Source organism: Fundulus heteroclitus, chromosome 14, assembly GCF_011125445.2.
Source record: "Fundulus heteroclitus isolate FHET01 chromosome 14, MU-UCD_Fhet_4.1, whole genome shotgun sequence".
In the NCBI taxonomy this organism is placed as follows: domain Eukaryota; kingdom Metazoa; phylum Chordata; class Actinopteri; order Cyprinodontiformes; family Fundulidae; genus Fundulus; species Fundulus heteroclitus.
The window spans coordinates 21,067,206-21,093,570 of NC_046374.1; the positions used below are offsets into that span (position 1 = coordinate 21,067,206).

The following is a 26,365-nucleotide window of genomic DNA, read 5'->3' on the forward strand; positions in this document are numbered from 1 at the left end:
TAATAACCCTTCACCAGGACCGGTGACGCCTTTACAAGACAACTCAACGATCGTTTCCCCCTCAGGTGAGATTTAATCTGAAGCGTTGTTTCGCAGCTGGAAACTTTGCTGCGCTTTTTCCGCTTACCTGGCAAAAGATAATGTAGTAACGGCGTGATGTCATTTTATTATTATTATTATTACAAAACCCGCATTAATGCAAATTTTCTTAAAATACTGTTCAAAACAACCAAACACGACTGTTTATCTGCGTTTTAATTAAAGAGTTGTAACGCCATTTTTTTTTTTTTTTTTTTACCCATCATAACGGACTTTGACGTGGCAATATTCGGAAGTTGCGCAGTCTCCCAGGTGTTGAACTTCTAAACAAGCAAAAACTGTCCCCGTTTGTGATCCAGCTAGGGTGAGATATATTAAAAATAACCAGTTTCCGGGGGGGTTGAACAGGTTTGGATGAAGTTATCAACCCGCAGCTGTTGCTTTTACTGCCATTTGCAGCCGCTTTTTAGAAATGACAGCTGTGATGTTGGCATAAACTCCTTTTTTGTTTTAATTATTGCTATTTAAGTGCGCGGGTTTGCTAATTCTGTATTTGTGTTTTGTTTTTATTTAAAAATTCGCAGTCGCAATACCCAATTAACGCAACTATTTGACTGTAACCGGGTCAAGTTCTGTGCGCTGCAAAACCCAACAGCACAGTTTTTTTTAATTTTTTATTTTTGTAAACTTTAAGTTTTGGATACGATCAATTGAAACAAGTTTGTATTTCTGTCTGATTTTCTTCACTTTAACATCAATATTATTAGAACGTTGGATTGCTGCCCCCCCCCCCCCCCCCTTTTTATGATTACAGTTGCCTTGCTCTAATAAACCAGTTATTCTAAGGTTTGTTTTGTTTGATAATCTCAAATGGCAGCAAATTTGGCAATCGTTAAACCCTAAACGCCATTTAATCTGGTTATTTCTTAAAGAAAAAAAAATAACGTGTTGTATTAAGCCACCAAAAGAAAAGGACAAAGTCGGCTACAATAGCCGGGACCTCCCACCGGTGGTGAAAGCTATGCTATTTTGCACGTTGATTAGAAGCCCAAAGCCAACCCTCATGTAGGGCTATCTCCAGTAAACTAAGGTGGGAGAAGGCAGTGAAGCAGTTGCTCTAGCCACACCCAGGCCTCATTACTGCCATACCTATAAGAACCAAGAAATCCCTTTAATCCAAGCTGTCTGTTGCACAGCGTAGGCCAAAAGTAGTCAAATAAGCCATAATTGTTATGGTCTGAAACAACAAAGACAGTTCAAACAAACTCATTGGCATCTATTAGTCAGGAAATAAATAAAAAAGCAGCTTTTTAAAATCAAACGGTGACAGGTTTTCTGGTTCATATATGTACTTTTGTTTGAGCTGATAATCTGAAACGAATCGAGATGATTTCCAGTGACAGGGTTTTAAAGTGTGAAAAGGTCCAACCGAAGCAAACGCTGCCTTTTTTTTTCTGCCAGGAAGCACAGTCAAAGGTCAATCACCCAGAGTTGATAACAGAAACCAGGTCAAACCTCAGGTGAGGGTTGTGTTGCTTGCTCACATCTGTTTCAGGCTGAACGCGACGATAAACACCAACAAGGAAGCGACAATCTGGAGACACTGTTCTAATAAAACGCATCCATCTATTTCACCAGGCTTTGTGTTTCACCGTTTCAGCTCGGTGGACGTTCCAGATTGGTATGAGCAGACAGTGACGAGCGTCGGGTCAGAATGAGCCAACAGGGTTACGTAGCCGCTCCGCCGTACTCCCAGGCCCAGCCGGGGGGCTACCAAGGTGGATTCGGGGCCGGCCCAGCCCAGCCCCTCTATGGACATTATGGAGGGGCCGCCTCAGGCATTTAACGCTCCACCGGCAGCAGGTACGATCATCTTTCTCTGAGCTGGTGTGTGGACTGAGGTTTGGCTGGACAGGATCTGCTCAGTCCGGCTTCAGCTATCGACTGTGTTTGATTGATAGGGTATTAACATTTATATATATTTTTTAGATTTGATTTGAATGTTGTTGTTTTATCCTACACCGCACCGTGTTCGCATCTTTGAATATTTGTAAGCCTGAGTCAGTAAGATTTTAAATGAGAGCAAGAGACAGAGAGAGAGCAGCACCTGTGATATGAGCAAAGAATATCCCAAAGTCGGCCGTTTCTAAATTCTTAGGAGGGTCTCTCAGATGTTCATGGCCTTCGTAAATACACATCAAAACCTCAAAGTCGTAATAAAAAGACAGTAATGAATAAATTCACTTTTTCACAATTTAAAAAGAACACTTAAGTTTTTTTTTTTTTTTGGTGAGCCTTATATATATTTATACAGCGCTTGGCAAAAGTATTCACACCCCAGGAACGTTTTACATTTGGCTAATTACAGCCTTAAACTTCTGTGTGTTTAACTGGAGATTATAGAGGTGCACCAACACATCAAGGCGGACATCCATCCATCCATTTTCCATCGTGCTTATCCCTGTTGGGGTCGTGAGGGGTGCTGGTGCCAGCTGTCAATGGGCGAGAAGCGGGGGTACAACCTGGACAGGTGGTTGGTCTATCGCAGGGCATCAAGGCGAACAATTATTTGGAAAAATAAAATAAGAATTTGTTGAATGAAAGAAAATCTGAAAAGTTTCTGGTGTGTAATTGTGTTTAGCATCCCCCCCTTTTACTCTAACAACCCACAATAAAATCCAGAGCAACCGTTGACCTCCGAAGTTTCCTAATCGGTAGCAAACGTGAAGGTTGTACTTTGGTCAGAAGGGACCTAAACGTAACTTCTAGCACGAGGCCAGCGTTGCACATCAGCCTCAGCAGGGACAGGCAAGCTGGTCAGAGTCCATGGGAAGAAAATACAGAACATTGGAAGAAAGCCTGTCAAAGACACTCTTGGGAACTTGTGGCGAAGCTTGAATTGATGATATAGACCGTTCTGCAGATACTCTGACAGCTTTGCTCAGAACATTGGACAACGGCTCGAGGCTCTAGATGTGCAAAGTGTATAGATTTCAGGAACAAATCCAGTATCTTCAGTTCTCGTTAGAAACGAGACTGTGGAGAGAGTTCTGTCCTACAAATATCTGGGTGGCGTTGTCATCGACAACAAGCTGGCGTTCAGCGAAAACACAGATAAGATTAGTAAAACAGGTCACCAAAGACTCCTCTTCCTACGCAAGTTAAATAGGTTTGGAGTGTAAGAAGTTGATGACTATTTTCCACAACGCTCTGATTGAATCTGTCCTCACTTTTTGCTTTTATCACCTGGTTACAGGATTAAGCAAATTTTAAAAATTGATGTCAAAATTATAGCAGTGAGATTACCCAATTTTGGAGGAAACCTTTTTTAAAAAAAAAATAAGAGTCCTGTGAAAGGCAGAACACATAATTCATTCTTCACATCACCCCCACTTCTTAGTGAGTTTGAGCTTCTACCATCGGGGAGGAGATTCAGACATCCCAAATCAAATCAAGAGCACACAGGTGGAAAGACCTTTTTACTAACCACGCCCTCATTGAGATACATTTTAAAGCTTATCGGGCTTGATTCGTTGTTCAGCCTGTTTTTAATTGATAATTGTACGTGGATTTTTTTTCTGATTTTTATCGTTGTTAAATTCATTATGTGATCGTTCCTGTGTGTGGGTATTTATCTGTTGTCTCACCTTGCCGTACAGAGAATTTCCCTAAGGGGACACAATAAAGTGATGCCTGATACTTGCTCAAAAAGACCTGCAGTAAAAAGGTAGTTTAATGTAGTTTTGACTCTGTGGGGTTGAAGGAAAAATATACAGCACACTGTTTAGATATTTTCTTCCTTCAACAAAATTTTGGAAACCATGTATCCTGTTGGCACCTCTTCGGCGTATTTTAGTGGAATTTTATGTGATAGACCAACATAAAGTAGTGCATAAAACGGTGATGTTTTTTTGTTATGTGACTAAATGTATAGAAGTTGAAAGGTTCTAAATACCTTTGCAAGGCACTCTAGGTATATCTGTAATATGTACAGCCTCTTCTGGTTTGCCCCTTTTTTGGCGTTGCCACGTTGGATCATCTTCCTCCATCTCATTCTCATTCAGTGTGGAACAGCATTGAGTGAACTTTGCCCACCTGTCACCCACCTGCATATAAAGTGTGTAACAGAGCCTGGTGAATCAGGGCAGCTTCTAATTCCAGCTGCTGCATGAGGGGTGTTGCCCAACACCGTCTCCAGTCATCTCAGCAAGGATGGATGTTAATCCCAGGTCTGAATACAGTCAGGGATTCATGCCTGGCTTTACTCTGGATTAGGCTAAAGTAATAGTCTATACTTTGGTATCTCTCCAGTCTGAAGCTGGTCTAAACTGCTGCTGTAAGACCTTACCTTTGGTTTCTTTGACTCGTCTTTTTTTTAAACCGCTACATAAATTAGCAGATACTTAGCCAATCAGATCTCTGCTTTTGCAGCGCCTGCTCTTCAGGTCCTAAAATTCATTGCTGGACGTGAACATTAGGACTTCTCTTCTTCTCTAAAACTCATTCTTTGATATTTCATTTTGTGTTTTTAATATATTTTTTTTATTACTGGTTATTTTTTTTTTATTTCTAACCTTAACTCTGTGTTGTACGTGTTCATCTACATGCACATCTCTCCTATTAACTCCTCCTCTGTCACACCAACTCCATCTAAATACCTTGTCTGTGGTCTTAGTTGATTCCTCGTCATTGGCAGCAGCCAATTTAACATCCTGTGTCCAATTAATCATCATGCCTCCTCTTTACATGTCAAAAACCATCTCAGCCTCGCTCCCTCCGACTTTGGCGATGTGTATTTATGTAGTACACAGCATTAGATGAATGTCTGTTTATCGATTGCAGGTGGGATGAAATCACCGGCGTCCTCGCCTGCAGGGATGCCACCGCCTTCTGGACCCAGTCAGTACAGTCCAAATGTGCAGCAGAATGGCGCTCATCCACAGAGGTAATTTTCTTGTGGCAGCAGCTGGTTGGAACGTGCAATTCAGTGAAACCGGGACATGTTTAAAACATCATAAAGGGTTATCAGTGCAAATTCCTAGTAAATATTACTGTAAAAGTAAATTGTTCTTAATAGGAGTTTTTTTTGTCAGAAGAAGAACCCACTCAACTGATTGTGTTGAATTTATTGGCTCTAACATTGTACAGGTATGCCTCTCCATCAGCGGCGTCCCCCACTTACGCCCAGCCTTCACACTCTGTGTACAACAGCATGGCCTCGCCGGCCCCCCCACCGACGCAGCAGCTCACCAATCAGATGAGTGCGATGAACCTGGGCAGCTATGGTGAGTTTGTTGTCTACTGATGCTTAATTGTTGTAATTAGTTTAACCTCAAGAGATGGGGGTTTAGAAACATGACAGCCATGTTTAACACCTGCCGTTTCCTAATTCTAATGCCTGAACTGCATCGCTTCAGGTGCCGTGCAGAGCCCCCCTCCTCATCCAGCAGCGTCTGCCCATCCTGGCCGACAGTCAACACACATGTCCCCTCAAATGGCTCCACCACAGTCGCCCCTTATAAACATGCAGGCATCAGGACAGCCAATGGGGGGACAGTCGATGGCGGGTCCTCCAATGGGGGGACAGTCGATGGCGGGTCCGCCTATGGGGGGACAGTCGATGGCGGGTCCGCCTATGGGGGGACAGTCGATGGGGGGACAGTTGATGGCAGGTCCTCCAATGGGGGGACAGTCGATTGGCGGGTCCGCCAATGGGGGGACAGTCGATGGGGGGACAGTTTGATGGCAGGTCCTCCAATGGGGGGACAGTCGATGGCGGGTCCGCCAATGGGGGGTCAGTCGATGGCAGGTCCGCCAATGGGGGGACAGTCGATGGCGGGTCCCCAACTACCCCTCAGGACCAGGAACTTTCCAGCAGCATGGTGTTGGACCCACTGGTCCAGCAAATTACCCACAGCAAGGAGGTAAGTAGCTCGCAATAGCTTTCACAACATTGTTGTCCTTTGTGTTTAAATGATACATTTTCACGTACATTATCTACATTTTTATTTATTTAGCACAATATCATAGTTGACCCCAATTTCAAAGCCATCATAAGGCAAAACATACAGTCTTTATATCCTTAGACACTCAAATAACTTTAAATCACTGACTCTATATGTGAGTGTAAAAATCTACTTTGGGTTGCTGAAGACTTATGTTAATTTCAGGATGAGAGTTTTAAATGTATACAACAACATGTAAAGTCCTCCCATTAAAAACAGAGCTGCAAACATATTTTTGTCCATAGTTCTACAGTTAGAGATGCGGCAAGAAGTTCCCACTACGGCTTTCTTGTGGCAGCAATCCTGGGTCCTTCATCCAGCCTACAGTAGTCAGGTGGCAGAGTCGGGAGCACATCCATGATGTGTGGCTCGCGTCCACCAGTGTGGATCGGTCCTCAGAAAATCTAAAGGTTAACTGGCCACGCTGGACTCATAGCAAGCCCGTGTTGGAAAGTCAATGTCAAGTATTTTAACGTGCTCCTAGCAGTGTAGTCGGCTCGTGCATAACGTTCCGCCACTGGTCCGGCTACAACCTAAAGGATGCCACAAACCAACACCAAGAACCGACGAAATGTTAGCGCTTCCAGCTGTGGTGATGCGCAAACACCTCCAAATTGTGCAGCGACTTGTCAATGAAGGAACAAGTTAGTGTTCAATGCGTCGTTATTAAAATCCCAAAGAGCAAGTAGGGCTTGTGATATTATTATGCTCTGTGACTCGCAGTGATCGGGGTAGCTCATTAGAGTCAACATCACAGCTTTGGTACGATCACTTATTTTTATTTGGGTTTTGCCTCCATGGTCTCTTCTGACTACACTATACGCACAAACACGCTGTTCCCCCGGTTAAAAATATGGCCCAGTTGACGACCACCACTTACTTATCCGTCCCTGCATTCATTTTGTGTTTGTGTTTGAACTAATGGAATCATCCAAGCACACATAGCAGAGAAGTTTATTAAACGATATGAATTTCATGAGTATAAATAAACCTTGTGTTCTTGCTCTGTGTGATGAAGTGCCGTTTAAACTGTTGTGTTTTTTGTGGGTGGGTTAATATCTGCTTCCACGAACATCTCTGCTTTTAAATCTTGGTGGGTGTAAAATATTAATCACAAGTGTTTTAGTATAAGCCTGTATTTTTTTTTTTTATTGAATATTGTCCTTATGATGCATTTCTAAAACTTACAGGTCAGTTTGGGGGACTCATGTCTGGCCCCCAGCCAGGCATGCCGGGGGGCTTTCCTGGAGCACCAGGACCACTTGCTGGTCCCCCTCAGAAGAAACTGGACCCTGATTCTATCCCGAGCATAGTGAGTGTCTATAGCTACTGTATGAACCCTATTTGTCATTTCCTCTGTTCTGCTTTTCCTGCTCATTCAAACTCAAATATACTTTTTTCATTTCTTTTTTTTTTTTTTTTTTTTTTTTTTACAATTTTTAACATCAGTTTGTTCTGCTTTTCAATTTTAAATCAGTACTGACCCAGCTCTTACACTAACCCGTCTCCTTTAGACCCAGGTTATTGAGGATGACAAAGCCAGGCTGGGGGGGCAGGTATTCAGCACAAACATCAGAGGACAGGTGCCACCCCTCGTCACCACTGACTTCACAGTTCAGGATCAAGGTACCAAATATTATCAGTCAGATACTATTTTAAATGACCTTCCCAATACCTGATATTTGTAGACTCAATGATTTTGATGTTAAGACAGATGCTTAAAAGTTGTGGGAAACTTGAACCAGGGTTTGTGGTGTTATAAGTTGAGCTGCACCAGTTGAGGTCAGCAACCTGTTGCTGTGGCGCTTCAGGCCTTAACAGTCAAAAATCGTGTGTAAATGTAATAAAAAGGGCTTTCATGCTAAATTTGTGAACAAGTTTAGATCACAGATTGAGACTAATAGTACAAGAAATAATTTACGTGTGTGTATGTATTTATATATCTTTTTATATAGTGTTTTTATGAAGATTTCTTTTCAGAGGTATTTTTCTACAAATATTAAACTGTTAAAGAAAATGAAATAATAATAATGAAATAATAATAATAAGGTTTAATGATCTCTCATTTTTTTTCAAACCAAAAAAAAAAATAGAAAATACTATTTTCTTGAATTTCACTATAAAACATTTTCAGTTTCATCAAAATGAAACCTGTCCCCTTATGCTGCTCGAAGGTTTCAGTCCCAAAAGTTGATGATACAGTGAGAGTTCCTGAACTGTTCAGTTGCGTGCGTGATATTCCCTCTGCAGCACAAACCAACCATTGGACTGTGACCTTGCATCTCCAAGGACTTGTCTAATTAATTTGGCTGGTCTCCCATTTTAATTAGTTTCCTTTTTTACATTCTAAGCTGTTTTTTCATCATGTAGTTTGCACAAAACCAACCGCCATAAAAAAACAACCCAAACGCACTATATCATCAAGGTTAAGCACCTTATTCCCTTCTAATTAAAATAATCTACGATTAAGGTTCATTATGTCAAACGTCTGTGTATGAAACTTCGTCTATGCTGTGAAAGGGTGGCATCTGTTAAAGGGCATTCAGAGCAAGTCTTAGCACAGAGTTGAAGGATTGTCCTTTTAAAGTGGCTGATTATTTGTGTTACACCGCTTTGACAGAAATGAATAAATCCACCGCAAGTATTTATTTTTTTATTTTTTTTATTTTAGGTAAGTAATGTGATATTACAGCTGTCCACAAACACTGAAATGTTGTTTTGTTGACCCCAGGGAATGCCAGTCCCAGGTTTATACGCTGCACGACCTACTCGCTGCCCTGCACCGCCGAGCTGGCCAAACAATGCCAAGTGCCTCTCGCTTCCATCGTTAAACCATTTGCCAAGTTGCCCAAAAATGAGGTAAGCGTCAGTTCTATTCAGACCATCAAACAGAGATAGAATTACAGCAACCCAAAGCTCCCTGCGTCTCCCTCCTGACGTCTCGTTTAGAAGGAAAGCGTTTGGGAGTTTGTTGTAATGCAGCAAGAGCCTCGAAATTCTACAGTCTCCCTAAAGAGTTTCAGCTTTTTCTTTTTAGGAGATGTGAGCAGAGCAAAGCTGATTGTGGCATCAACAGACCAGAACTTGGTTTTACTCAAAAAGCTATTATCCAAATAGAGCGAACACACTTATTGGCATATGCCCGAGTGTCCCCCCTTTATTTCCAAAGAATCTGTCCTTGTTCTAAAGGAGCTAATTTCTTCCTGTTGGTGACCTTTTTTATTTTTTATTTTTTTTTTGGATCGTTATTGGTAGAGGAGTCCTTGGAGGTTTTTCTCCCTCCTTCGCTCTGTCCCAGACACTGTGGCCTTTTTAGGAAATGTTCGCTTTCCCTCATCTGGCTTCTAGACTATTCACTTAGAGTTGGATCTGCTGGGACAAAAAAAAACAAAGCTGGTTAATAGAGAAAGGATTAAATGTGATATTTGCACCGCACTTATTAAAGTGTATTAGGTTTGGATTGGGCTGGGCGATAAATTGATTTTATCGATTCATTCAAATTTGCAACTCCTGAAGATTGAAATTTGGAGAATTTTTTTTTATTTTATTTTTTTTTGCCAATGCACTCTCCTGGGCTTCCATGACCCTTTGCACTATATCAGTCCCAAAAGGGGGAATCGTTTTGATTACAGCTTGCAACGATGAACATGTTTAGGAAAATATATTGACAGAATACTCCAAGGAGGAAACCTTTTTATCCCAAGACGAGTCACTTTAATTTATTAAGTTTTCATTATCTACTTTGGTGGGGCCTGCCATATTGTTTTTATAATGATCCTTTAAAGTTGCCCTTTGAATTCAGATCCACTTCCAGAGGAGATTATTGAAATAAAATTAAGTTTTTAAAAATCATTTCAGCAATTTCTTTTTATGAAACAAAAGGTAAGGAAATTGATTCATGGGATTGGGTTAAAAAAAAAAGAAAAATTTATATTTTATTTTAAAGCCATATCTCCCAGCCCCGGGTTTGGTATTGCCTTGTGCAACTGGAATCTGGAAAACACAGAAAACTCTTTCAAGTTGTCGTTTTTGTAGCAAACTGTTTTCTTAATCTCATTTAAAGCTATTTATCTTTACTAAAGGAATATATTTCACATTACAACCAAAAAGTACTTTATTTTGTGGTAGTATGTTAGTATAACTCCAGCTGTTCGGCAAAGGCCTCAGAGATCATAAATGAGCGTGAATGACCAAGGAACACACCAGACAGGTCACTGGGTGCGTTATGTTATAAAACTACATACATTTTCTAAATGTGGAGCTCTGTTCAATTTGTCTGTTCATTAGCTGTTGGGCAAGGAGAGCAGTAATCATAGAACCAGCCAGTAGGCCCATGGTAACTCTGGCGGAGCTGCACAGGTCCACAGGTCAAAGCATATCCATGTGTTAGAATGGCCTAGTCAAAGTCCAGCCCTTAAACTTAATGGAGATTGAGTGGTACAACTTAAAAACTCAAACCTTCAGGTTGACGTAGGCTTGGTAAATAGGCGGGACACCTTCTGCCTAACGTTCTTGTGCTGTTGGCCTCTCCTCAGGCTCCCCTGTATGTTGTGAACCACGGCGAGACGGGCCCGATCCGCTGCAATCGATGCAAGGCCTACATGTGCCCGTACATGCAGTTCATCGACGGCGGCCGTCGCTACCAGTGCACCTTCTGCAACTGTGTCAACGAAGGTATGAGGGAAGGGTGACAGTGGATCTTATGATAAGAGGGTAATGAGTATTTAAGAGTGATTGTGTTGTCTTCTCATCAAGTGCCGGCCTTCTACTTCCAACACCTGGACCACATGGGCCGTAGGGTGGACTTCTACGAGAGGCCCGAGCTTTCCCTGGGATCCTATGAGTTTGTTGCCACGCTTGATTATTGCAAGGTACACGGTGACGACGGGTCTGCCCGCTGTGGTTCAGCGCGCAGTGCAGAGGGATTGAACTTGACTTTGTAAAGTGCCTTGAGATGACATGTTTCATGATTTGGCGCTATATAAATAAAATTGAATTGAATTAGTACAGACACCTAAATTCATCCGTGGTTTTCCTGTTCATGGCCAAGTTTAGGCACTGATTAGCAAACGCCACAGTTAGATCCGACCTTAAAGGTATGTAGCCGCGTTATACGGCTTTACCAAAAATACCAAAATCCAGTTGATTATGATTAAAAATAAGGCTATATACTCCAGAGAGTGTTTTGATCCCTTTTGAGCCTAAATAGAACCCTAGCAACAGTATGCGAGGAGCTGACATAAACAGACGTGGCGCCATCTACTGGCAGAACTATTAGGAAACCAGATGGTCGCCATTTACCTGACTCCGCCAGATAGATTTGCTCCGCATATCCATCTGGAAACCTTCCGTTGAAGTAATTTTGGGAAGGGGCGAAAATACTGGTCAGCTGATTGGCCTATGTTGGTGATAGACGGGCCAAATAAACCAATCAGATTCGTCGTCGCTCGTAACAGAGCGACGACGAAAACACAACCACAAGCCAAGCTACTCTTGCTGCTGCAAGTAAAGGCTCGTTAGCTCAGCAGAGAAATACTCTGTAATTCCGATACAACTTGCTCGATAGCCACGCTAACACTAGTTTCATCGGCTGAAGCCGCCATGTTCTTTAGACTGAACTGACGCGCTTCCGGTTGCGTCACACCTCAACCCGCCTCAAAGCCAACGCTGATTGGACGTTCGTTTGGTGAACGGCTCCAAATTTTCTTTAACGGAGAGTATCCAGACTGATCTGCGAGTGAAACCTTGAAAGCTCGCGAGATCAGGATGGTCTCACGAGGCTAGGTCGCCATTGTCCCGTCCGAACCAACAGTGCTGTAATGCCTCGCGGAAAACCGACAGCTTGAAGACCAACCCGACCTACTCCTATTTCAGCTTCCACTTTTCTTTTTCTTTTTTTTTCTTTTTTTTTCTCGCAACTACGCTGGGAGTTCCACAGTCGCTCGCCTCCATCGCTTCGCGGCTTGTTGACCAGTAGTACAAATGCGCAGTGGTGATGTTGTAATGATAAATATACACTGAACAGGCTATATTTACTAACAAATTGACAAAAAACTAATTTTAAAAGACAAAAATAACAAATGCTACACCAGCAGGACATGATAATCTTAAGCAACCAGAGTGAGTTACTGGCATACAAATTTTAAAAATGTCACATAATGTCAATTTGTACCTTTAAGGAATTAAACACTGTAGGCGAGGCTTTTCTGGGATGATATTTATCACTCTACAGATTAGCCTGGCTGTAACAAATGGTTGGAAAAAAAGCTCCCTGAGAGGGGAGTCAGTGATGTAAATGCACCGGGTCCCCATGAGGACTGCTGCTAATGTAAACAACACAAGAGGCTTCAAGTTAGTCGGAGACGCTGAGTCACTCCACTCATCTGTTTTTGCTCTGCCTGCAGCAAATGAGATTGAACGATCAGAGACAAACATTTCGAGCACGGGTACAGAAAGCTTTTTACAGAATTAGGATTAAAACAAAATGTGGAAATAACTTTTTTTTTTTTTTTTTTCCCCCTCTATGAATAAAAATCAGAAACTTTTGGCATCCTTATATATTCAGCCCCTGTTCCCTTTGACACTGCTAACAAAAAAAGGAACACCAAAATTAAGCTTTAGGCCTCCATGTAAAGCCCGATATGTTGTAGAAAAAACATGGCAGCCAAAGGGGCGGTTCAAGGGTGGTGTCCTTGTTTGATCACATTAAATCGTAATAAAATACATTGGACGTTTTTTGTCGTTGTCGTTGCAACCTGAAAACGGTAAAAACCTGCCAAGCAGTTTATGATCAACTTCCTGATGGTAGCCAAAGGACAGTTTTGACACCAAAGTCATGGTGGGAAGGACAACGCTCACTTTCGACCTCAACTTAAAAAAAAGTAAAGTCAGCTTTAGTAAACTTTCAGTTTCCAACATGTACAAGTGGGAATTCATTCATGGTATGGGTGAATACTCTATTCTGATTGGCTGCAGGGTGTTATAGGACACCTATAAAAATGTTCTGCTCAAACAGCCTGATTGTTCTAAATTATTATTATTATTATTATTATTATTATTATTATTATTATTATTAATTTATTTTTTTATTCCTTTATTTAAACAGGAAAAGTCCCATTGAGATTAACAATCTCTTTTTCAAGGGAGTCCTGGCCAAGTTGTAGTTTTATTGCGCCTGCTCAAACGTTAGCTGGTGACGGCAGGACAGTTGACGCTGGTTATTTTGGCAACGAGTCACAACAAGACATTAATTAGTTCTCTCCGCTGCTTGTTGGTGAAAAATCAAAATTTTAACGGTGAAAAAACATTAAAGTATTGATTGATGTACTGTATATTTATTTTGTAAGTGACCATGGTAGAAGCGGGACAATGCCCTTCAAAGTGTCCATAATCAGAACTTAACGGATGACGCGGACACCTCGTCTGGCATTGTCCCTTACCGTAACCCGTTGTCCGTCTTGTCTTCTGTCTCGTCTTTTAATGTGAGAGAACAAAAAGCTGCGCTAACACTGCGGTTTGTTCCCTTCACAGAACAACAAGCCTCCCAGTCCTCCAGCCTACGTCTTCATGATCGACGTGTCGTACACCAACATAAAGAGCGGACTGGTCAAGCTGATATGCGACGAGCTCAAGACCCTGCTGGAGAAGCTGCCCAGGTAGTAAAGTTTTCACACCCAGCACAAAACAGACTTCAGACAAACGGTTTGTTCTCTGAGCCGAGGGAAGGTTTCCCAGACGGTGAGGTGGTCAGTATCAGTGACAGGACGGAAAACAGATCTGCTCGAGCTTAAAGAAACGTCCTCCATCGACCTTCTGCTCTGGGGGAACAGGACTTTTTGATTTATCTCGGAGAACGCCGCGCGCTTCCCCAGGTTACTCCTCAAACGCTCCCTCAGTGCCAGCAACAACAGCTTTATCTCCTGGATGACACGCTGGAGATATGAACGTGTCTTCAGTTCTAAAAGCTTCACGTAGTTCAACAGTTTTGGACTAAATGCGCGTCCAGTTAATTTTTTATTTTTTTTGCTGGTGTTTTTATATTTGCGTGGTTTGAGTAAAGAGCCGAACATCGTGTCTCTGTAAGCATTTCTAAGAGAGATCATTGTCGAATAGTTTAACTTTGTGGTACTTTTTCCTTTAAAGCTGTTCAAAACTTGTAGTTTCTCCGTGGTAACGCGTACCTCAGGATGTCAGAATGATTGAAGCAGAGCCGTGTCCAGATCGCCGCCTCAGCGTTCTGGTAAATATCACAGCGTTTGGCCGGGTTTCATTCTTTCCTCGGCCATCCTGTCGGCTCACAGATAAGTGACTAAGCTAACTCTAATGGTGAGATTAGGAGGCTCTTCAGTTCTGTGTGGACCGATCACAAATAATACGCTCAGCAGAAGTCAAACATTAACAAACCATCTCCTCTCGGATCATGTTCCAGTCCTGCGGGGATGTTTATGCTCGGCTGTTTGACTTGGACGGTCCTTTATTTAAACCAAGCGATGCTCGAGAGTGAAGCCAAACCCAAAGATAAGCCAGGTTCTTGTCTAAGGTTCTGTGTCGCCTCATGCAGCGCAAACTTTTTAAAATCGGAGGCTTTCATGGTTCGGTTTGCTAAGACGTCTCGTTGTAATTTGCATTTCGGTTCCCGATGCTTTTCGTGTCCTCATGGAGTCGTATGAAGGGATTTATTGGACCTCTGTTTGTCACACGACTGCAATTCACTTTAAAGACGAGAATTCAGCGTCCAGGTCTGAATTTCTTGTGCGTTTTCTCTTCATTTACACCATCAGAAATTCAAATTGGGGTCTGAATAAATATGTAAGCCCTGATTAATATGTGGCCTTCAACAAGCTTCTACACTGCAAAAATGGAACGAAAAGTAAGTCAAATTTTTTGGAAACGAGTGTATTTGTCTTTGATTTAAGCAGGCAAATTGAAATGGAATAAGAGGTATGCGCTTAAAAAAACTCATCTCCATCGTCTTATTTCCAACTGCAGTATATCTAATTATCTTATTTCAGGGGTGAAAATACTCTTTCCAGTGGTAGATAATTTTATTGAACTGCTCCAATCAAGGACAAATAAACTAATCTCAAGAAAACTTGACTTTTAGTTCCCCTTTGCAGCATTCTTTTGTAAGAATTGTTAGAGCTCATTTAGCTCAGGGGAACAAAATCCCCGTTGACGTCCCGTTTTGGCCCAGAAAGCCAAACCAGTAAAAGGGTTCTAGGAATCTAAAGTTTTGGAGGAAAAGTATGAAGAAAAATTAGTTAAAACGTTCCTTTGGTCTCACATCTGACCTGTGGCAAACCTCAGTGGCGTTAGAAGGTGACCGTTCTGGAGGTTCACTTCACTGTGGAGAAGGAAGCTGAGGCGGCAGTTTACAGAAGTTGTCGTATTTGAGCTGTGCCAAACATTTGCTGCTTGCAAACGTAGAAACGTTTCTCTGCAGCCGGCTCGGAGATATTTAACCAGTATCTGTGTGTCTGTTTAGATTTAGGCCTGAATCTGCATTTTTACCCTGAGCAGATCAGAAAAAAAATACAAAAACTAAAACTTTTAGCTCCAATTTTTCTTCTTCAAAGTGACTTAAGTTGCATCATCTCACGTGGCAACAGAGAGAATCGTCAAACACCGGCCATGAATGATTATTAGATCACAACTGTAGTTTTGCTTTACGTAGCAAGTGAACCAATCTATGCACTTAAACACATTTTTTTTTTGTGCTTTTACTTTGTGGACAAAAAGAACCAATCTGACAACATTACAGCTGTTTGTTTCGTTTACTAATTGCTGATCTCCTCTCCTCTGCGCCTGGCCCGGCAGTGGCTGAGGCCACCCTAGGGGTCGAAGCTGCACTCCCTCCTCAAAGCCTCCTCTGTTGTCTCTCTCTCTCTCCTCGCCGGTTCCAGGGAGGACGGAGCGGAGACGTCTGCCGTCAAAGTGGGCTTCGTCACCTACAACAAGGTGCTTCACTTCTACAACGTGAAGAGCGCCCTGGCCCAGCCGCAGATGATGGTGGTGTCGGACACGGCCGAGATGTTCGTCCCGCTGCTCGACGGCTTCCTCGTCGATTACCAGGAGTCCAGGGCCGTCATCTACAAGTGAGACGCGTGTTGTCGCTTTAAATACGGAGTGGCAGCTTGTTGGAATGCGAGCGTTATGGTTAACGGCCCCGGCTCAGCGCCGCTGACGTAGAGTGGGGGCCAGCTTTTACCTCTGACCAGCCTTTTAATGGTTGCTCTCCTCTCCTCAGCCTCCTGGATCAGATCCCAGACATGTTTGCAGACACCAACGAGAGCGAAACGGTCTTTGCCCCCGTCATCCAGGCTGGAGTGGAGGCGTTTAAGGTCAGCCGCAGTGTGACTTCTGTCAGCATGGGGGGGGGGGGGGGGGGGGGGGGGCTCTTCCTGTCGTCTGTGTCATCAGACCCGCTGACCGGGTGTCTGTGTGTGCAGAGCTCTGCTCCAATCTGCCCAGAGCGCTTTCTTTTCATGCAGAAGTAGAAACTGGTGGTCTTGTGTGCTTGAAGGTTCCCTTACCGACTCGTCGACTGCACAGCTAATAACCCTCGCCTGAGCTGTTGATCTCTGCAGCTCCTTCAAAGTGATGATGAGCCTCTTTGATTAATGCTCTCATCTCCCAATTCAAGGCCTTTTCACGCAGATTTTTGTTGCAAAACTGGCAACATTTTGCCAGCAGGAACATGCCGGAGTCTAATCACGCTAATGGGTGGTTTTTCTTTCCACTGTCGCTTCATGCTTGCTCAGTATGAGGGATTGCTGCAAAGCCATGGACAATGCAGACGACTGTCCCTGTGGCTCTACGCTCTTTCAGGAGTGAATGCTGCTTGTCGGGACTTTGATGCAATCAACTGGTTTCCTTATATAGGACATTTTTACCAATCTGTATAATATGATTGATTTTGACTTTGTAAAGTGCTTTGAGATGACATGTTTCATGAATTGGCGCTATATAAATAAATTTGAATTGAATTAAACATTCTTTTAGTTTAGATGAGAACACAGCCACCGCAGGCAGGTTTGTGTGGGTTTGAGTAAATGTGTGATCTGCCGTCGTCCCTCCAGGCAGCGGAGTGCAGCGGGAAGCTCTTCATCTTCCACTCGTCCATGCCCACTGCCGAGGCTCCTGGGAAGCTGAAGAACAGAGACGACAAAAAGCTGGTCAACACCGACAAGGAGAAAGTGAGCCGCCCTCCCTTCCCTTTTAGCTTTCTCCTAAACGTCTCAGATGTCTTTAGATTTTAACCGTGAAGGCCACGGTGATGAAATTCTGTTTTTAGTGGTTCCCTCCAGGCTTTGCTCCTAATCAGACCTTTCTCATTCAGAAACAATGATGGCTTACCCAGCACCGATTCCTTTATTTCGTACGTAGATCCTGTTCCAGCCTCAGAAAGGAGTGTATGAGCAGCTGTCCAAAGACTGCGTGGCACAGGGATGCTGCGTCGACCTCTTCCTCTTCCCCAGCCAGTTCCTGGACCTGGCAACCATGGCCGACGTGCCTTCACACACCGGAGGCTCCGTCTACAAGTACAACAACTTCCAGGTAAAGGCGGCAGTCCAAATACGTCCTGATGTTGCTCAGTGAGCTCCTAAGACCCAGATCCCAACCGGAAGGTTTGCCGTCCGTTAGGAAAATGGTGTTTCCGCTGAATGTGTTCATGACTGCAGATGGTATTTGTGATGTGACGAAGCAGAAATGGTCTTTGCAGGCAAACAACTTAAAACTGTGTCCACTGTCTGGATGGAAACATATCCTGACATGGAGAACCTGCATATGGCTGCAGAATCTACTGTATTCTTCAGACTATAAGGCGCACTCAAAATCCTTAAATCTTTCTCAAAAATTGATGGTGCGCCTTTATAATCCAGTGCACCTTATGTATGATTAAAGTTTAATTTACTGTTAAAATGTGGAAGTACGAGTTTGGTTGGCAACAAAGCTGCAATGGACCGTTACGGTACACTGTGTCACTTCCTGATAGGACCCCTGAGCTGTCTACAAGACTGCCTGACTGTAACGTCTAAACTAGACTTGTATTTATGAGGCAGCCTTTGCCCGGAGTACACGTTAGCAACAATAAACCAAGAAAGTTAATTCAATGTAAAAGTTACATTTATTTTGGTCCTTTGTTAGAAACAGGGCAGTGTAGGCCAACTACTCTGTCGTCCTGATAGAAACTGATAGCTCTCCCTCTCAGGAGAGAGCTGTGTACGTGAAGGTGCGGAGTGATATTACACACTTGGAAGACTCTCTAATGCGCCTTATAATCCAGTGCTCCTTATATGTGGACATGGATACACATAGACATGTTAATACGTCTTATAGTCCGAAAAATACGGTAAGTGGAATATATAGTTTGAATGATTTGGTCATGTATCTATTTATTTATAGACATTGGATGTGTTTCTGTTGTAAAGCGCCTTGATATGTGTTGTGAATTGGCGTTTTATGAATAGAATCAAGTAATTTAAACAGACTCTGGAAATATGTCTTCATTTTGCTGAAGCCAAATCTTCTCCGGTAAGAGAGATAAACATCTCAAGGAGTTGAGATCGTTTTTATTTCTAAAACTTAGTTCTTGTGTCGTTTTTGATGCCTGCCTTCTTGCCTCAATATCATGTATGGTTGTCTTCTGCCCTCTGGTGGAGTGTCTCAGTATTACAAAGAAGAGGAGCCAGATGACCAGTGCTGTTTTTAGATTGAAACAGAAACTAAAAATGTCATTTAAAAAAAAAACTTAAAATGGAGGAAAACTGTAAATAAAGCACTCCAATATCAGGTTTAGCTTCTTGAACAACTGGTGAAAATCTGTTAGCTCTAAAAAATATGCCCTTACAGCTAGTTTTAAGTTGATAATTTGATTTATTTTGTACTTTAAATAGCAAAATAAAACCAATAACACATTTAGAAACTCTTTTAGAATTGAATATTATATTTAGATTTTGTATACATGGCGGATAGATCATTTATTAAAGTAACAATATTAATATTTAAATATAGTTTTTTGACAAAAGTGTCCAACAAAAAGTTAAACTTTAAAGCATATCATTTTCTATTTCCCTGTATCAGACTTTTAAAGATGGTATAAATCCTTCATTCAGGGTTTTATTAAGGCACAAAGCTAAAGCTAAATTCCTCCTTTCCTCGGTGGGTCTGACTAAATAAGGGCAGACGGTAACAACAGTGCCCTCTGCTGGCAGGTGGAGACAGACGGGGAGCACTTCCTCAGAGACCTGAGGAAGGACGTGCAGAAGAGCCTTGGGTTTGACGCCGTGATGAGAGTCCGTACCAGCACAGGTAGACGAACGAAAGCGAGCCGTTCTGTTCTGTCACAGTAAGCCAGCAGACTTTTTTTTTTTTTTTTTTTACACGCCGGCATGTGTCTGACCCCGCAGGCTTCCGGGCTACGGACTTCTTCGGGGGCATTTTCATGAACAACACCACAGACGTGGAGATGGCAGCGGTGGACTGCGACAAGGCCGTGACGGTGGAGTTCAAGCACGACGACACGCTCAGCGAGGAGACGGGGGCTCTCATGCAGGTAAACCGGGGGGGGTCCCCTCCGCAGCGAGAGATCGGCTCAGTGCGTGGTGACGGCCCTGTTGATAAACGTCGCTGTTCTGTCTCTCCCAGTGCGCCCTGCTGTACACCACCATCGGCGGGCAGCGACGCCTCCGCATCCACAACCTCAGCCTGAACTGCACCTCGCAGCTGTCCGAGATGTACAAGTGCTGCGAGACCGACTCCCTCATCAACTTCTTTGCCAAATCAGGTCCGCCTCCGTCGGTCTTTATGCTCAAAGCAGAGCTTTGCAAACACTAGTTAAGAGGATGAAGCCTGTGGAGGCTGTATCCTAGCAGCTCAGCAGTCAGGAATGTGACAGCGACTGTTTGTGTCTGAATCAGAGAACCCGACACATCTGATATCGTTTTACCGGTTCACTCTGCAGGGGACAGTTTATAATATACACAGCTGTGCTTTAGCCGAACATGTTGTTGTACTTGACTTTCAGGTTTCCACTGCAAAAACTGAACTACAAATAAGTAAAATTTTCTGAAAATGAGTGTATCTGTTCTTGATTTGAGCAGGTAAATAAGGTCATTTGCCAATAGAATAAGATTTATGCACTTAAAATGGGAACAATTTATCTCCATCTTATTTCAAGAGCAGGGTGTCTAACTATCTTAATTTAGGGGTCAAAATACTCATTCCATTGGCAGATGATCTTATTTACCTGCACAAATCAAGGACTAAACTACTATGTTTAGGAACATTTTGCTTATTTTTAAATCCGTTTTTGCATTGTTCAATGGAGTCCTTCAGACATTGTTGAACATTTACTTGGTCAGTTTAGTTGTAGTTGCTGCCACCTTTGCCTCTGCTGTTTTTGAATTGCAATCGGAGCAAAGTTACAGTAAACATTTCGTACCTTGACGACAAAAAATGTTCTTCCCAGTCGCTGAGATGTGAAGAACTGAAAGAGCTGCGCGCAGAAGTAGTTATATTAGACCAGAGGTGGCCAAACTTTTCGGTACATGGGTTGAAATTGTCAAGTGAAAGAAAGACGATGGCCAAAAAAAAATGTATTATTATTATTTACCTGCTCTACAAAATATTATCATTTTAAATGAATAAATTAGTCAGATTTTTTTATATAGAAGATAAATGTGTAAATCATTGTAGATCCAAAATTTAAAAAGGTTATTTAGAATATTTGAATTTGTCTCTTTAACAATAATGAACTGAACTCTTTTTGGTCTAGCAATATAATAACGGTATTTGGGTCAGTAGGTCTTTGAAAACACTTGCTGTAATTTTAATAATTGAATTCAAAGCAGATTTGAATGCACTAAAGTCTGCATTTGAGTAATTAAGTATCATTGGGTAGATGTGTTACTATGAAATTAACAAGAATGTCAAAAGTGTGTTTATAAAAAGATCAATACTTGGTGTTGAATTTAACATTTCCAATTGCAGGATTTAAACTTTGCTTTAATAAATTTGCTCTAATTAGAAACTAAAATCTTCCATCTGCATCAGCTCCTGTGCAGGTTGACCAGATCCTTCTTAAAATGCAGTTGGGGGGGGGGGCATTAGCTCAGCGGGTGTCAGGATCTGCTAGTAACACCTTCTGCTGTCCCCTCAGCTTACCGGGCCATCCTGAACCAGCCTGTGAAGAACGTGAGGGACATCCTGGTCAACCAGACGGCCCACATGCTGGCCTGCTACAGGAAGAACTGCGCCACGCCCTCAGCTGCCAGCCAGGTCAGAGAAAAGTCAAGCGAACGCCTCTGAGATGTCACGTCAGCATCAAAAGCTCCTCTTTAACGGTGATTTTATTTTATTTTTCCCCCCGAACGCAGCTGATCCTGCCCGACTCCATGAAAGTGTTCCCCGTCTACATGAACAGCCTGATCAAGACTGCGCCTCTGGTGGGCAGCGCCGAGCTCTCCACAGACGACAGGGCCCACCAGCGGCTGTCGGTGATGGCCATGGGAGTGGAGGACACCCAGCTGCAGCTCTACCCCCGCCTCATCCCGCTGGTAGGCGTCAGAAGGACGGCGCGGTCACCACAGCGTCGATCAGATTCAGATTTAGTGAAGTGTACTCTCTCTCTTGTCTCCCAGCACAACGTGGACGTCGGCAGCGAGGCGGTGCCCGCTCCGCTCCGCTGCTCCGAGGAACGTCTCACAGACTCCGGCACGTTCCTGCTGGAGAACGGCCACTCCATCTTCCTGTGGCTGGGCCAGTCCAGCCCGCCGGATCTGATCCAGAACCTCTTCAACGTGCCCTCCCTCGCCCACCTGCAGCCGGGACACATGGTGAGAACCCGGGTGGCTCGTCTCTCCGGTTTCCCGACACGTCCCGCGTAAACTAGGAGGCCCGGCTGCGTCCGTGTGGCCTGGACTCGCCGAGGCCCGTCAGGGGAAATTATGCCAGCGCCTAACTCGGTTTGTGGGAAAACGTTGGTTACAAACTGTGTCAGACTTGACGCTTCTTTCTGTGTTTAGTTCGCCTTGCCAGAGCTGGACAATCCGCTGTCCAAGAAGGTCCGGTCCATCATCGGCGAGCTGCTCGAGAAGAGGCCCAACTCCATGAAGGTAAAAGTGCTGAAGCAGTGGTACTCCACACGCTGCGTCGCTTTATTAGAGGGAAACATAGAATAGAAGACGTGCCTTTTCATTATGAAACGACCATTATCGGGATTGGTTGTGACAGACGTTCACAGAGAAGGAAATGTGGGTAAAATGGGAGGAAATCGATGAGTAGATTCCACCTTAATACATTAAAATCAGCCCGCGGGTTAAATACTGAGCAGAACCACCTTTAGTTGTCTAAAAAACTCAGATTAGATGCACAGCAACTGAACATCTCTCAATATGAATATAGGTCCGGACTTTGACTAGGCCATTCAAGCACAGGGTCATGCTTTTATCTAAACTATTCCACTAATGAGGCAACTGGTTGCATTAGCTTTATTTAGGGGTGTCAGACCAAAGGGGGCCAAATATTTTCACATGTTTGTTAAAATAAAATGAGCTTAAACCATGTGCTGTTTTCCTTCCACACAGTAATGCTCCTCCGAGTTGGTCTGACATATAAAATCTAAAGTAAACAAGTTGAAGTTTATGATTGTAATGTAACAAGTTGGGAAAAAGTTCAGGGTTTGGGTACATTTGTAAGGCCCCGTATGATGATGGGAACTCCTTAAATCACCGGAGGTCAGATGAGTAGAAAATTATGTGATTGTAGAAAATTGTGTTTGGAAAGCAGTTTATTTAGCGTCAACGACCAGCTCTGCACCAACAAAGGCCTCCTGAAGGTGGAATAATCAGAACAATTATAATCGGATATTTACCAATGAAAATCAAAACAAGCTGAGGGATTTTGCAGCCTTCTTTTTAAGCACTGACATGGAAATAAAACGGCCTCACCGCAGTCATATGTTAAATATGAATGAATGTTCAGAGGAGGCGAGAAGAATCAGTCCAAGCTGTCAGCAGAAATTTTCTCGTTGTTAGTAACCACACATGTATTTTATTGAAATGTTTCGTAATAAACGAGAAAATAGATCCATGGCTTCTTATTTGTAAGAATCTGAAAAGTGTGGCTTGCATTTGTTTTCAGCCTTTGAAGAAGCACCCTTTGCTGCTCTTAGAGCAACAAGACTCGCATAATATAGTGTTCCTTCATGAGACTTTTTGTTCTCTAATGTTCTCCACCAAACCTTCAGGCCTCCACAGAACAGCTGCGTTTATACTGAGACTGAATCACAGCTACTGGTTGGTTAGGTTAGGGGAGAGAGCACTGCAAAAACAGACTAAACTAAACTAAAAATAAGATAAGATTTTCTTGAAATTAGTGTATTTGTACTTTATTTGAGTAGGTAGATAAGATGATCTGCCAATGGAATAAGATTTTTGCACTTAAAACAGGAAGAACTCATCTCCATCAACTTATTTCAAGTGCATTATATCTAATTATCTTATTTTAGGGGTAAAATTACTCTTTCCATTGGCAGATAATCTTATTTACCTGTTCAAATCAAGGACAAATACACTCATTTCAAGAAAATGTTACTTATTTTGAATTCTATTTTTGCAGAGGTTAACTGATTTTTATATGGAGGTCTCATAGTAAAAGTGCCTGTATGAAAATAAATGGCTCTTTCCTGATTATTATTATTAGTAGTAGTAAAAACATTATGCATAATTAGTTAATCATGAATCATTTTGTAGGTCTGCCGCATAAAATCCCAAGAACATTAGATGAAAATTGTAATTTGACAAAGTGTGAAATGGCTTAGACAGAATGAATACTTCACGAAGCCCCGGTAAAAGTAACGGGAGCAGCGTCTCGGTGCGATAAGAGCGTTAGAAAGCGCCTGATGTTTATTTCCTCTCCTCTACGCGCAGCTGCAGGTGGTGAGGCAGCGAGACAAAGCGGAGACGTTGTTCCGGCAGTTCCTGGTGGAGGACAAAGGCCTGCACGGCGGCACCTCCTACATGGACTTCCTGTGCTTCGTTCACCGAGAGATCAGGCAGCTGCTCACCTAACCCGGCCCGCCGCGCCTCAGAACGCTGAAGACGATCCACAGCAAGTTTTCAAGAGATCTGAGCAGAAACCCAGAGCTGCCTCTGGGATGGTTTGTTATACACACAGCAGCATCTGCAAATAACCACTTGTTATTTGCAGTAAATGAGGCCTTTTTTGCCATAGATACTTACAGGAAAACCCCAAAATGCATTATGGGCCGAGCAATAAGACATTCCGTCTAATTTCGTGACACTTGGTGAATTTCTGAGCTCTGGAAAAGACAAAGGGTTATTTGTGGGCTGTACTGTAGACATTCTGTGTTAATCTTCCAAGAAGACAAACTATTTAAGTTGTTTTTTTTTTCTTATTATTTTACAAACAATAAATACTCAAATATTTAAATGCCTTTCAGAGGCTTTTCAACGTTTATTTTTATCTAACTGGAAAGTGCTTTATTATAATAATAATAATAATCATGATGGAAATTCAAAACTGAATTAGAAGGCAGCTCCCGGCTGCAGGAGCTGAACAACCGTCCCGTTTTGTTTTTTTTGGTGTTTTTTTTTTTTTTTTTTTTTTGCACCAGGAGGGAATCAAACGCGTGCCGCCACCGAAAGTCGCATTCTTTGTCCATTTATGGCCGAGCTTCCATCCGCTCGCCTCGCAGCGACGCAGAAAGAGCTTTGTTTTGGTGTTCGGCGCGCACAAAGAAGCGAACACAGCTGCATCTCCGCAGCGAACAGGAGACCAAAAAGACTGCCTTCTTGCCTTGAGTCTGAGTCTTTGCAGCTGAAAGGGAAAACATTTAATGAGACACAGGTTTTTTTTTATTTTTATTCTTTTATTTAACCATTAGGACTTGCACATTTTTATAAAAAGCTGATGTGAAATCGAGTTAAATGCCAAATCAGACTTGGCCAAAAGTGTCGAGCTCGTCAGCTTTACCGTCAGTGTGTAAACCCATTTATGTAGGAAGAGCTTTCAGCGCCGCGTTATCTATTAGCTTTGCCTCCGTAATTCATGTTATTCATTCCAAATATTGTTTCGTCCCGCGTCGATGCAGCCAGTATATTTGTTCATGTACGTGTATTTACAAAAATCCTACCAAATGCCTTAGGTTGATTTATGAATTGTTGAAAAAATGTTTCAGCCAGAGAGGTGCACGACCAGCACGTCGTGTCACTTTAGTTTGTATGCAAACTTATCTCAGGTGATTTCTGTCCATTACCGTTTCAAGGTGGTTTGGTTTGAGCTGGAATGATGAATGACTGAGTGCTCATTGGTGGTTCTTTCAATTCATTTCCTGACTGTAAGCAATTTTTTTTGTTTTGTTTTGGTAATTAAATCTGACTGAAACACCGTCTCTAGTTTGTTTCTTTACAATTTGCGTTGTTTGATGTTATTTCAACTTTGTTCCTCGCTGTCTTTTTTTTTCCTCTTCATAGTAGGTTTGCCTGGTCTGGTGTTCCGTTAGATGTGATCATCTGCCATTACCATATAACATAGAAAGGATTCCTGGATCAATGTGTGCTTTTTGTGTCTCTGCTCTGTCTTTTCTAACCCCCAGTTAGCCGAGGCAGATGACCGTTCACACTCAGCCTGGTTCTGGTGGAGGTTTTCCTCTATGTTAAAGTGGAGTTTTCCTTTCCACTGTCGCTTCATGCTTGCTCAGTATGAGGGATTGCTGCAAAGCCGTTGACAATGCAGACAGCTGTCTCCTATGGCTCTACGCTCTTTCAGGAGGAGTGAATGCTGCTTGTCAAGACTCGATGCAATCTGCCGGGTTTCCTTAGATAGGAAACTTTTTGACCAATGTGTCTATTTAAGCTGATTGGATTTGACTTTATAAAGTGCCTCAAGATGACATGTTGTGAATTGGAGCTCTGTATAAATAAAATTTAATTCACTGAAATGGATCAAGAAAAGTTGATCTGTTTCAATTATTTAATAGCAATACTTGTGTAGATTCATTAGAATAGAAAATAGCCTTTTTTTTTTTTTTTTTGTCCCACAGTGGTGAACATCGGGTGTAACAACAGCAAAGTGAGATGCACATGGGAGCATGCAGCTATAAAGATAAAATATATATATACATATAAGCAAAATAGGAGTAAGTCTGATATGAGGGCAAATCTGAAAGAAAAACACAGTTGATTAATAGCATACTGAGCTGCTTCCATTAACTATGAAATGTTGGTGCACTTCATGCCTCCTCCTGCAGGCTTTGTTGAGATACTGCTTCCTTTTTTTTTTTTTTTTTTTTTTTGAAC

General features: G+C 42.6%; 1 pseudogene; it reads left to right on the top strand.

Annotated features, from left to right (window-relative positions):
• Positions 1-25,455, top strand: LOC105927913 (annotated as a pseudogene).
• Positions 25,456-26,365: the final 910 nt, after the last annotated feature.